At 32.5% G+C, this 14,975-nt stretch overlaps 1 protein-coding gene across 1 annotated transcript in view; it reads left to right on the plus strand.

Moving 5' to 3' along the window:
- LOC137932344 (uncharacterized) overlaps positions 1-14,975 on the plus strand; it is a 39,838-nt gene that overhangs the window by 11,508 nt on the left and 13,355 nt on the right. The gene's annotated exons all lie outside the window — the stretch shown is intronic.

The raw sequence follows: 14,975 nt of genomic DNA on the forward strand, positions 1-14,975 counted from the left end.
CATATAACCATTTGAGCAGCGACAGAGGAATGAGATTTACGGTCGTAAGACGCGGCTTCGAATCCCAGGATAAAACATAGGATTGCCACTGCCCACAGACAAGTATGCAGAGGATGCACAGCAGCATCCCCTGCGTACTATAATACCTCACTGCTATCGCCTAACCGGCTGCCAAGAGTGGCGATTATATCGCCCCTTAGATATCTTTGGCAGAGGCCTATGTTTTGCAGTGCGTGTCTATGGGCTGAAAAGACAAAATCTAACTAATTTAAGTTGATGTCTTGCTTTTGAAGGAAAATCCCTTTCCCCAGCAGAGGTCCTGAATCTCAGAAGATCAGCGTCAAGTGTTCCTAACTATCTATATGGACTATAGTACCACACATTACTAGCCGAGAAAAAAGTTTTTATATATTCATTTATTACTTGTGAATAAAAATACCTCGGGGATCAAATACAAAACTATTGGCTGATATACACACTCTTTATGTTTCCTAAAATGTAAGGAAAAGGTGGTATATGCTCAGATTTGGTGCCTTAAAGTTTGATACTGCGCTTTCGTCCGATGAAACATTTTATACGATTCTTATATACTCGTACAGTGTGTTGTGTGGGTGTTGAATCGAAGTTATACAGAAACGTTTTTTACGATTTATACAGTTTAAAACTACATAATTAATTGAAGAAAGCGAATATGACTTATCTGTTAAAAATTATTACTGGCACAGACAATTGCCACTAACTCTAAAGTGGCAAAAGTAATAAGTCAGTTACTTGTGCAAGCCCACATTATTATATGTTCCTAGTGTAAATACTGTATAGAGGCAAAACAGTTTCCTTTTACGAGCGTATAGACTGTTCAAAGTTTCTCGCAATGAATTCGACTTAGACATGCTTGATACTGTCACTTGTCCCGTACAGTTTTGTCTGTGTGTATTTTCATAAAATCTATTCTTACTAATTTTTAACAAGTCTCAAAAAAATATTGGCGTAGTTTCATAACTCTAAAGTATAGTTTCCACAACCCTATCGGGTAGAAAATCATAAAATCTATCTTAACTTACCTCTACTCAGTGTATGGAATATTTAAAAAAAAAATTCAAGTCTCTAATAGACATCGAGATCAGTACATTAGTGAAATTCTCCTAGACTATATGTAGATGATAAACTATTATGTATATAATAAAACCTTTTTTTACAGTAAACTAGAAACTCCTTTGAGATAACAGTCAGCCGAATGTAATAACGATAGATTAAGTAAAAGTACTAAGCCTATTCCATGGCTACAGCAGCCTTCACCTAACGCTACATTCGACCAAGGCCGGCGCTCGTAACTAAACAATTACTAGACGCTACACGACAACAGAGCCATTGGCGAACGAATTACAGCTCATGAACCATAGCAATCAGAGAAAAACTGTCACGCGGGAGTTATTCATTTATTTAAATACTTCATTGTCTACTCAATTATAACACGGGGACTTTGTAATAAATCTTCGAGATTTATCATACAATAAAAAAATTATCTTCATTTTGACAGGACAAACGTCGAAAAAATGGCGAGAAAAGTTTATCCCCATTTAATTTCCCTAAATTGTTAATGTCAACTAATATTAAAACCAGACAGGTAAAAAATTATTACAATACATTTTAATACAAGATATCTTTTTGCGACTATGTACCTATTGAACATATTTTTTTATAAGTTATATACTTGTATGTCGGCGCAGCGATGTGTATGGATAGTCAAATGACTTTCGGTACAGCGACTTAGTGATTACTAAAATTGTGTTGTGTAATGTTTTGTTTCTTAATTTATTGAAAATAATTCTAATTATTTTGTTACAATAACTTTTCTCTTAACGGCCGGTTTCTTAAACGGTAGTACAAGCGGTTCGTAAAAAATACGTTGTAAACATTTTAGATGTTGTACTCAACAAAATCATATTAGTGATATTGAAAAAGCTGATATCGTACGTTATCTTAAAAAAATACTATTTCCTCGTATACGTATGGGCCATATGTTATTTTTATATACACGATTCATAAAATTCATCTGAATTTTATGGAAGAGGCGTGTGTGTATCCAGCCGTGGACGTCTTACAGATGAAGGACGATGATGATAAAAAATTTAAATTAAGAACCAACATAACACGTTGACACGTCTTAACACAAGACTGAAATTGTTTTGACATCTTTTTCATGACATAATAGAGAGAGATAAGATCATTCTGATAAGTGTTACATTTTTTTTTTCTTTTTGAATGCGACAGAGTAATAAGTTCTGTGCAGGGTGTTCTCGGCAGGGACAGATAAAAAAAAATTAAAACGCTTTTTCTTACTATATTATGATTACTTTATTTATTATTTCTGAAGGCAAAGATTTTTTGATACCATATATTAAGGCACCTTACGTCAATAACCAATCATTTTGTATATTTTTGATGTATGTATGTTTATTTCCTTAACTAAATTAAAAAAGTTGTTTTTTTTATTACGTCAAACAGAATAATTTGAAATTAGATGTGTTGTTCCAAAAGTTTTTTTTTTGGAGTTAAACAGTGTTGTGCGGTTGAACCGTCTTTAAATTATTTCCGATTGGTCATCAGAGTAATTCGTGTTGATGTACTCATTTCAATTAAAAAATTTGTAGTGTCGTTATATGATCAGATGAGTTACGAGGAAAAACGCTTGTCCGGCCTTCGATTCAGCAGACGTGGGAGGTCACTTTAGTCACTGTGAACATTCGGCTACGTGAATTGTTAGCAGCGCCTTATTTCCTCTAACGATACATTGCAACGTGAAGAAAATTCCTTTATTTGACAGGAAAATTTTATATCGTTGAAATATAACTCGTCTTAAATGTTCCAATTTACCTAATAGATTCAGGCGTTACTTTGCGGAAGTCCATCCTAAGTAAGAAAAGGACTAATATATAGCTACTTCCGCTATGTAGCAGTAGTCGTGCAATAAAGTGCACCGCCTGCCAGCCCGCTGATAAATGCGCATGCAATTACGTAAAGTAAATTGGGAGAAAGTCCCCCTAATATGTTGGATTATATGTGGTTAAAGTTGCGATCTTTCCGCGTGAAGTTTTTGAACTGGTCATCTTAGCGATCTTTGGGGGGGAAGGAGGAGGAAAAGGATTGTGCCTTATTGTGGATGTCTATCGGCTGTGAAGGGTGTTTGGAAATAGCTTTAAAGTCTTCACATGGGTGAATGTATAGCTTATTTGCTATTAATAATAACATAATAAGAAAAAACATAATTTAAATTCGTATTATTATATTAAAATTATCATCGTTTACTATCTGTGTAGCAGAAGGTAAAATTGTTAATTTAATACACCTTTTATGCTTTCAAACATACTTCTAATTACCCTGTATAATATATAATATTAGTGATCGATAACATTAATCACAATTAAAATATGAGGTTTTTAATTGCTTTGACGCCTCTTTAGTGCGTTTGAATACATTTCTATGTATTTAATTTTTCTTATTTATTTTCTATACTTTTATTTTGATAGTACCAACAAGTAGCAATCTGTATTATTATAAATAGCTGTGCAGTGATTTATATAAATCATCATCGTTATGATCATTAGAGCCATAGAACGTCCACTGCTGAACATAGATCTCGTCCGAAGACCCGAAGGATCTGTTTTGCATTTCTTATCGAACGTTATATTACTATCGTTATCAAGGATTACTTACCCTGATATCAGAGTGCGACGAATTAAAATCGCAAATATTTTTTTGTGGAGGTACACCACGAGCCAATAGACGCGGTGTGGAAAAGGCCCCAACAGGGGGAACAACGACATAATTAAAGTCGCTGGATGCGGGCAGGATAAGACCAGCCGGAGGCCTATGCCTTAGGGGTCTATCGCCTAACATTAGTAATCCATGGATTCAACGTGCAGATGTCAGATCTGTAGAGCGGAGAGGTGTCAATTACGGCGCTCGGGGCTGACGACACGCGTAGCAGATATAGGAAGGCCTCCTTCCAACGCATTGGCGTTTACTTTCAATATTTAAATGATCTTATAGACTATCTTAGAAGCCCATTCTATAAATGAGCGGGTATTGGCCCATGACGGGCCTAATAGCAGATAGAGATATCACTAAGTAAGAAAAGGACCAATATTTAGCCACTTCCGCACATGCAGTGGGCACTCTGTGTTTGGCACTGGTCGGTGTAACATGGCTCCTGAAGATGCCCCGTGGAGGGGTGAAACACGTGTTGAGTAATTTGGCGGTGTTGGTTGTGTGATTAGCATTGTTTGCCGCATATGCATTTATCAGCAGGTTGGCGGGCGGTGCATTTTATTGCATGACTACCACTGCATGTGCGGAAGTGGCTAAATATTGGTCCTCTTCTTACTTAAGATGGACTTCCGCGAGGTAACGCCTGATTCCATTAAATATTAGAGATATCGCTATTATACCTCTTGCTACCTATAAACTAGCTGTACCCGTGAATTCGTCCGCACGGAATTTAATATCCTTTTTTAATACATTAAGTTTTTTTTTTGTTTAAGAATTTTTCGTAAACAAAACCAGAACTTAAAGCCAAAATTACACCTTATTACATCTGCTACCTGTCAGTATACGTCACATCAAAATCGGTTCAACCATTTCGGAGATTACCTGGAACAAAAAGACAGACATACACAAAAATTAATATTAGCGGGACTGGAATGTAATGTCGTTTCTGACGACATATTTTACATAAAAACCGTTTGATTTTTACCGCTGCGGCATTACCTGCAAAATTTGTATACTAGATGATAAAAGGTTGTTGATAACGAAGGTGAATATATTGTTGATAAAAAATAAAAACTTGTTAAAAATGTAATCGTGTGAATTTAACTTAAGAAACCAACATTACTTTAAGGTCACTCTAATAAAAATGTTATTTGGGTATATGTACATTATAAATCTTAAAATCGTTTATTTTAATATTATAAACAAACATTTCAATTTTATTTATTTGTATAAATTTATCTCTGCTTATTTCGACTGACTTTTTCGAAATACTCGTTTGTTTCAGTTAATTATTATTTTCTCTTTTAATTATGCTTATTAATATTAGTAAAGAAATAACAATTCCTTTTTATGACACAAAATAAATATAAACCTCTTTGGTAAAATATAAAACGAATATCAGTTCACTCTTGACAAGACCAAATCGTTCAGCAGGTCAAATGACATAGACTGCATATGGAATTCAAGTGTTTTATTTGTTTTGTCTTTCAATTGTTCCATGTATCTTTTGTTATCTGTGCCTTTATCCGATACTTGATATTTAGTCACTGATATCAAAGGAATTTAAGCGTGTGTTTTAGACACACGTTTATTAATTTCCTTTTGCAGAGCACTAGCGTTTTGACTCTATTTATTCACTTTTATATTATAAAAATTAATATTGTAACAATAACATTACACGAAAAACAAACCGGAAATGTCCATATAATTCTGTCATTAAATTCAAGTGTTCGGATATGTTTCTTTACTACGGATTTCTTAATCAATTACAAAGTGGTCACAAACTAAATTGTTGACTATAGACTAAAGACTAAATAATTTCTAATATAAATGTAAATGATATTACAATAGCAGTGGTAGTTCAGCGGTAGATGAGAATTAGAAGTAATCGTCTGATTAGTTGCATTTAAAAATGATTGGTTGTATATTTTTACGGGTAGAGCGTAATTAATTTTCCTGTTATTAAACGTTTTATATTTTTGAAATACATTCGAAGTAAAAATAGGTAGTAGATTGATCTAGTCAGTAATTTGAGCAGCAATCGTAGGTCGCGGATTCGATTCCTGGTATACCCTCTAATATAATTCACACTTTTTGCAATAGAAGCACTACAAATGCGAAGAGGGTGGGCAGCAACATCCTCTTCGTACTGTAATCCCACACTGTGATCGCCAAATCGCCACACATTATTATCAGTCACATAACATCACATTATTATTAGTGTTTTAGAATTATAAAAAAAAACTAAAAAGGAAATGTTATTATTGCAAGCAACACTGATTTACTATTGCAATTAGCAAGAATGCATGTACAGAAATATTTTCATGCACATTAGTAGAAACTAAACAAGTAAATTAAAAAAGTATTCCTGATAACATACTTGAATGTTTTATTACACTGGCTGTTAACGATTACTCGGCTTAAAAAAACACATAAAGCAATAAATACAATTATTTCCTGTTGACAGAGTTTCGAAATTTAAATAAACTGTTAATCAATTATTGAAAATTTTATTTACGTTTTCGTATGTTGATAATATTCTTTGGTATTCATATACACAAAGAGTTTAGAAGTTTAGGAGAAAATTTACATGTGTTTATTATTCATATTTACATTTTCTTTACATTATATTGATATATATATATAGTTGATATTTTCACTAAATATTTTGTACTACAAGGTCTGTTTAGTTCCTTGTTTTCTGTGGTAAATGTGAAGCAGTGTTCTAGAAGACAGTGTCTAATAATTAGAAAAATTCCAGAAGCTTCCAATTTTACACAAATTAGAATCAGATTGAACTCGCATTTAATGGCAACATTCAATTTAAAGCTACGAAGTTTTCAAACTTGCCCTGATCCGAAAAGACGCCACTCTGATAGGTTTTTTGTGATCGTTTTTACAATTTCTTTGTCACGGTATGTCTACACTTTAATTTTCTGTAATATTTACACTTGATATCTACTAAATTTCGTTAAGTTTTTTTTTATTAATTTTGAAGAGAAACTTATGTCAAGTTTACGCAAAAAAAGAAAAAACTTACAAAAAAAAAGAAAAAAAAAAGATATCTAAAGTAACTTATCATGGCCATTGCTTGTTTCTGGAGGCCCTAAATTATAAATAACACAAATAAAATGAATCACTCTGTTGAGGCAGTCCGTTGACAACGCTCACTGCAGTAGCGCTCATACTGCCTCGGCCCGCGCCTCACCGCGCTTTCCTAAGGCGCGGTACAGCGGTATCGGTACCACTAGAGGCAATATTTTGTGTACTAAATCTGCATTTATCACCTTAACCCTTAAATGCATGACTTTTATTTATACTTTTAAAAAAATATTTGTCTTGCAGATAAGTACACTAAAATGCAGGGAAAATAAAAAAAAATTATATAATATTTTTTTTTACTTACTTTTTTTTAAAAAAACTTATGTTGCAGATATACAACACTATGCATTTACTCTTAAGTGAAGTACTCATTTTCATTTAAGTGGTATGTTACAGTTTTACATCATTATGCATTTAAGGGTTAAGCCAAATCATTACCTTTACAATATTTTTGAACGAGTTACTATAGCGCTCTTTCTGTCACACTTTTATAAGCGAGTGAAAGAGACAGATGATTTTATCAACGTCACAAATTGTAAAAAAAAATGGCGGTGGACAGATGATCTAGTTAAGTTCGTTGGAATACGGTGGATGCAGGGCGCTTCCAACCAGTCCTAATGGAATTCTATTGGAGAGGCCGATGTCCAGTTGTGGACGTTCCATGGCAATGATGATAATAATTATATATTATTTACTAACAATATGATAATTAAAAAACAAACATGAATAACAATCAAAAAAGAGTTAGCCCCTATATGTATTACGTATTAGCAAGATTGGCTTGTATAAATCTCTGTTAAATTGAACACCGAAATACGAACAAAGTGTTTTCTAACAAAAAATAAACAAATTATCCATAATTTGTCGTAAATTCAAACGTAAAACAAAATGAGTGAATAGCAAAAAGATTATATAGATTTTATTTTAATATTAAACAAAAGTTTATAATGCAGCGGCTTAAAATTCACACTTAAAATTCTTTCTAAATATATTTAAAGTTATGTATACATACCTTTACGAATAACTTAGACAGTGTTATAATTAACTTGACGGTCTTACGAATAAGTCACGGATTTTATTAACTGTAAGTTATGAATATTTAAATATTAAATCATCCTTTTGTCTATGACCTACTTACTTAACTCTTTGAAATATTTTTCTCGGATAATGTTTCGACCATTTTTCTTTTTTTTTTTACGAGATTTATTTAACACTGTTCTACTTCTATTTTTAAATACAAATTCCTGAATAATCTGAATCCTGAATAATTTAAATAATCCAACTTATATCATACTAAGGCATAATATTGTATTCTGTGTGTTGTAAGACGATTATTTTTCTTTTTTTATTAAGGGGACTGGAAAGTAATGTCGCTTAAAGTTAAATTCACATGACTACATTTTCAACAAGTTTTTGTTTCTAATCAACAACATATTCAACTTCATTATCAACAACCTTTTGCCATCTGGTATAGAAATTTTCAATGCCGGAGCGGTAAAAATTGGTTTTTCTGTAAAATATGTCGACAGAAATGACATTATGTTTCCGTCCCCGCACACTATATATAATTTAAAAAAGTTTAAGATGAGGCATGGCACACAAAACAGAAATATTGATAAATACTGCATATTTCTTTTAATAGCGCCCGCTATTCCCCTGTCTTATTTATGGGACAGAGACGTTTTTATCTTTTAATGATTCAGTTTCTTTTCTTTTTTATTTCCATACTCTTCTGTCATACTTCGTATGATGTACCTTTCTTCTTCTTACATTATACAATTTCTATCTTTCTTAGAAATACTGCATTAGGTGTGATTCGAAGTGCACCGCCTAACTAGACGATTATTCTGTCTGTGTAAAGCGACGCTGTCGGGACTCGCGGGTTAGTACTTAGTATGTTTCAAGTGTACCAGCTTTTTTTTTATTAATTCTAATTTGTATCGCTAGTTTTTTTTTTTTACAATATTTATATTTCGCTTAAACTAAACGCAGACAGTTGAGAGAGGGTTGCCGCTATTTGATACGGATCTTTCTTCTCCCAGCTGCGAGGCACGACAGCGTTTTATAATTTTTTACAATTTTTTTTACACAATTTTCTCTTATGGGTAAATACAGCTAAAATTTATACATATTAACAATACAATTTGGAATACTCAATTATATATTAGTTGCTGCTATGTGTACCAGCAGTAGACGTATCAATTCAAATTAAAAATGCAGGCTTCTATCTTTGGGATTAATGACCGCGCTACGTTTTATATCCTGATGATTTAATACTACGTCATTACGCCTATAATCATTCACGAAGTACGGTACGGAAAATTATAACTTGACCATCATTCGAATGCATAAAAACAAACGCATTTGTCGCACAATACAACATAAGCACCCATTGTATTTGTCATCGCGAGGCGGTACTTTAAATGATGAATCGATTTAAAAATATATATATTATCTTTAACTAGCTGCCACGACGGAGTTCTTGCTGTCAAATGTTACTGGCCAGTCATAGATCGGGAGAAAATAAAAAATGTATATGTACTTGCGTGAGAATTTACACTTCTTTGGGATCATTAAATAATATTTTAATTTATATACCTATGAATAGTTAACTTCAATTATTTGGAAGCACTTGAAAAAGTATATAAGAACAATTTTTTGTTACTAATACTCATAAATAGTAAATGATACTAATCAAAATATTCAATTTAAATCACTACTGAATATTATTTATTAGTACGTGTGTAATCAGGGGCTACTTAAACTATCGTGCAGGGTGTTCAATGCTCAGGCGCCGCGGCGCTCCCTGAGACAGCTAGGAGCAACATCTTGGATCATCATGGTACAACAATGATATGACAGAAGCGGCCAGCCAGCGCGGTGGCGGCAGTTATCAAACGCGAGCGCCCTGTGATCTGCTTCTTTTTCGAACATTTTGTTTCAACTCGAAATAAACCTTATTTCACGTATTTAAAGTTTAGAAACGACGGCAAAGTTAATAGTTATAGCCGCGGGGGGGGAGAGGGTTAGGATAGGATGCGCCAGAATTTCATTGCACACGGGCGCTCCACGAGCTAGAACCGCCCCTGTGTGTAATTCGTACTTGTATGAAAGTAAAACTCTAACTAAATCATATCTTCATAACGCGCCTAAAGAAACGTAATTTTAAAAATTAATATGTATTTCGTATGATCTATTCATTAATTTAATGTCGCAATAACAACCAACGACCACTCACAAAATAACGTATGTATAAATAACAAAAATGATATAACATATACTAATGACATTGTCATGATCGCAGGATCTTGGAGATCTTTGGGTAAGGCCTATGTCTTACAATGGGTGTCTTTCAACTGACATGATAATGATTAAGACTCACATAAGTTCCATTTTACGTACACTTCAAAACTTTTCATTGTTGTAGTTTATGGTACACAACATTTTTTCATTTATTGCATCCTAATGCGCATTAGTTTTCTTTCTAAATTAAATCAAATATCTAACGCTCATATATAGGTGAGTTACTTTTTGATTTGTAAAGGAAAGGAAAGGTGTAGTATTTACTAATATTTACCATCTAATTTTTATTTATTTTTTCTCCATATGAACTTTTCTTGTATTAGTGAAAATATGATAAAAACCTATATTAAACTGATACAGTTGAAATGTTCACGCTTTATTATAATCATCCGCAAAATCTTTACTGCTAGAACATATACTTCGCTCAAGGATTTCCAATAAAAACGGTTGAAAGGGACCTGCATCGCGTTTAATGATTTTCCGCCTATTATACAACCATTTGTTTTTATTTTTAAAAAAGATAAAAATATGGCCATAAAATCGAGGGCTCAGTTAATTTTAGTAGGTGTAACAAATCTTTCGCATTTGTACTTTTAAAATACGCTGAACTCCACAAGAATATTTCCTTTATCATTTATGTAAAAACTAGCTGTAAAATAAAAGAAAAGAAACGCTTATAAATGTTACAATTGAAAATTTCTTTAAAATCTTACAACTAGAAGATGCCAGTTACTATCTAAGGAAATTATAATCTGCCATCACGACATTTTATGCCAGAATGTCCTTGCAAGTTTTTTTTAATTATTTTAATAGCACCGGGACGTATATTTTAGTTATTTTCATAGCGTTCTACCTTACAGCATTTTGACATGGGGCTATGCCGTCGATATTAATTCTATATTTATTTTGCAGAAAATGACTGGCTTTAAAGTTCGCAAATTTATAAAAATGAATTAAAACAAAAAAAATTGATAATATGGCTGTATGGCTATAATTCTTTTACCTTTTTTACTTATATAAAAAATGGCGTGAAATATCACCTAATGTCGATTTTGGAACTCGCTTTAATAATAAGAGTTCATTGATAGTAATTTAACATTTGGCATATAAATAATGACGAAATAAATATCAAATGAGAATGGATAATGATTTTTTAGACGATCTCATTAACCTTAATGATTATACAATGATCAGGTTTATTCGGCGAAGTTATCATTTGTTTATCGACTTGTAATTAAGAAACTGGTTTCCGTGTGTTTTTACTGAACTGAATTTTTTTAGCGTGTTCTCTAACAAAAACAACTTGCTTTTAATTATATTCACGTACGTTTGTTTTATATGCTTCGTATTTAATCTTAATAATCGTTTTTGATATATTTATTTAATTTTTAGTAATAATATCACTCTAAATTAAAAAAAATAGAAAAGACGATGTTTTTTTACCAAAAAAATTACCTTGGCGACCAGCACTCTTCTATTCTATTCTTCTTCGTAGTTCTGTGCTCTTGACACGGTCGTTAGAGCCGTTTCACAATGAGTCGCAAATTTCTAGGAGTTATCTCACCTAGACCAATCTTACGAAACACGACTTCAAAAAAATACTTTGTACTTTTTGATGAAATGAATACCGAGAAATGCATAAATTATATAAAGCTGTGTTTACACGAATCCTAAATGTCAGTTTATATTTGATGTTTGCACGGAGCGGACGCGTTCACTTGCTCTATTGTTGTTTTTTTTGTTTACCTTTCGACTTTGGTGTGATTCAAATATGTTGTAGATCTAGAACTAAAAACTAAAACAATAGTCACACGGACTCATCGTTAATTTCATCATATCAGCCGATTGACGCCTACATCATATTGGTGATCGCTGACGATGATTGGTCTTACGCTGCATGCATCGATCGACTTCCCACCACCTCTTGATTAAGTCGGTTCACCTAATAGGGGCCTACTCACGTCTGGTCTACCACCTCGGGTTCGCTATTCGAGAACCTTCCAGCACCAACGACCACCGACCACTTCCAGACTCGCCGACCCATGTTGGTGACCATTGTTCTTCTGCAAACCAACTCATTTCTTATTCGATCTGGCAGCGAAGCTCCAGCCATAGACCTCGAATTAAAATTTACTGCTGATATATTTGACTGTCAAAGTTATCACTCCGAGCTGTGGTAAAATCTAGCACTACAGAAATAAAAAGAAAATACAGTGAAGAAATCAGAATATCAAACTCTCTCCTATAATAAAGGGAATAAGAGAGGTCCGCAATAACGGGGACCATATAAAAAAGATAATAAAACACTACAGAAAGCTACGTCTGTAAACATGATTCTTTTATGGATCTTGAAATCAAATGGATCATCGACAAAATGATTGAAAATGTTATTATTGATATAAAAACACACAAAAATTGTCAGTAAACCAGATAATATTGACTGTGAGAATAATTTTTAGGTTATGGAAATTTTTAGTATGTATGATGATACTATTTGAGCATGCACAATGTTTTTTTTAATTATCATTATATTAAAAAGATATTTTTGGCCATGAACGCCGCCATTTCAATTTAGTTTTGTAAAAGTTTTAGCGAATATTAATTTGCAATCTTGACCGCAATACATGTACATCAATTAATTTGATGTATTTTTAATACACAATTTAAAAGTATCTGTTTTTCATGTATTTATTTTTTATCTGTGCGCATATCGCGCGAATAACACTTTAACATTTTTAATACGTTTTTTTGATGTCGTAAAATGTGTAATTAAATTAATAACCGCAAAAAGGTTTTCCTTGTCAAATATTGGATAGAGGTTATATTTTATAAGACTGCGTTATATTTAAAACTAATAAAAATTTCCGTATTCGTATCGTAAATGTTTATTAATGTCAATTTAAATTCACATGTTAGGTTTGTAGATGGCAGCACAAGTTGTTAATAAATAATTTTTTAAAAAATAAAGAACCTTTTTGTCTTTTAGTGACGAAAAAAAAAGCATTAAATTCCAATTTAAAAAAAATATACGCTGTTATGTTACTTTTTCCTTTATATTTTTAATTCAAACTATATTCATAATACAAGTAGCCGATATAGTCCAGCACATAGTATTTACATAGAGCAGATGTCCTCTGGGGTCTCAAAGTTCTAGAGTAGAGCCCACAGATTAGCAAGCGCTGGATGCTAAACTTATACCGGTCTTATCAGATTTATGGGGAGTCTAAGTCTACCGAGATTAAAGCGAAATCTATAATCTTATTAGAATACATATGAAGTAACCTAATCATTTTTAAATAAATTATTTATAATAGCATTGATTGAAATGGACAAAGGAATCATACTTTATGATATGGTCGAAATATATTTCTTTTTAATTGCATCGAACATTTCAACAATAACAAACAAACTTTTATTATCCTTTTATTATTTATAGCGGCCAGTCTTACAGGTTTAAATTAATTGTTGTAATAAAACTAATTGAATTTTTTATAAAACTAGTTTTTTTAATAATATATTCCGTGACTCCAATGACCGGTTGATCAAACTTAAAAGATTATATTTTTTAGTTATATAATTTTGAAAGATGTTGTATAAGAATCGGTTGACAGCTTAATTTAAATTTTTGATATTCTAATAAATTAATAAATTGCTTCGTTTTTTGAATTTATTCATGCGTCATTATTTAATATATAAAATAAACTCGTAACGGCTAAATTTCTTTTTTAAAAAGTTAACAAATTCTTCATGTGTATTTGGTGTACGCAAACATATCTTAGACCTATGTTTCTTAGTTTTAAATCTAAATTTAAAATCACATTATTAAATAAAAATGATTATAGCATTTAAGGGGTTTTTAGTTGATCGAAATGTGACGAACTTGGTTTGTTTACTCATTTTTATGGTTGATATTGTAATGTACGCATTAAAAAAATATAATAAATTACATTTAAAAGTGCAACTGTTGAGTTTCTGGCCGGCTCTATACCAACATATTTAATGGAATCAGGCGTTACCTCGCGGAAGTCCATCCTAAGTAAGAAAAGGACCAACTCTCAGACAACAACAACAACAGAGACTCTGTGTTTGGCACTAATTGGTGTAACATAACTCCTGAAGATGCCCCGTGGAGGGGTGAAACACTTAGCATTGTTTGCCACATACGCATTTATCAGCGGGCTGGCGGGCGGTGCACGTTATTGCATGACTACCACTGCATGTGCGGAAGTGGCTAAATATTGGTCCTTTTCTTATCTATACCAATAGATTTTTTTTCTAAGCTGATGGTAGCTTACTACTTCTAGTGTTAAAAACAATTCAAAATCGCATTTAAATGCCTACTTAAATAAAGATATTTTGAATTTAAATTCGAATCTGTTTTGTTAAACTTTATTAAAAGATGTATTGTTGTGGAATTTCTATCTGCTCATTCAACAACCGTGAGAAGCACAATAGAGTCAAAAATAATATAGATAAAATTAATACGCTAGGGCGCGCATGTTGCCGCCGCGGACAGGACAGTCCGACGTAGTGGGACTGTCCGCTATAATAAGTTGTCGATCAAGAGTTCTGTTAAAAGTTCCAATGTTGAATAAATAAATTTTATTTTTATCAGTGACTTCAACATAAGGCCTTTTGTAACAACTCACATAAATTCTTCTGGTATCATTCAAATTAATAAGAATGTTAGACTTTATTATTTTACATTTTGACCAGTGGTAGCCATGCGATAGAGGACAGAGACTTGCGATTAAGGGTCGCGGTGTTGATTCCCGGGATACAATCTTATATAATTAACACAT

This window comes from Battus philenor, unplaced genomic scaffold, assembly GCF_028537555.1.
Source record: "Battus philenor isolate CCGP_79_NKW_IND1 unplaced genomic scaffold, ilBatPhil1.0.hap1 SCAF_9, whole genome shotgun sequence".
Lineage (NCBI taxonomy): Eukaryota > Metazoa > Arthropoda > Insecta > Lepidoptera > Papilionidae > Battus > Battus philenor.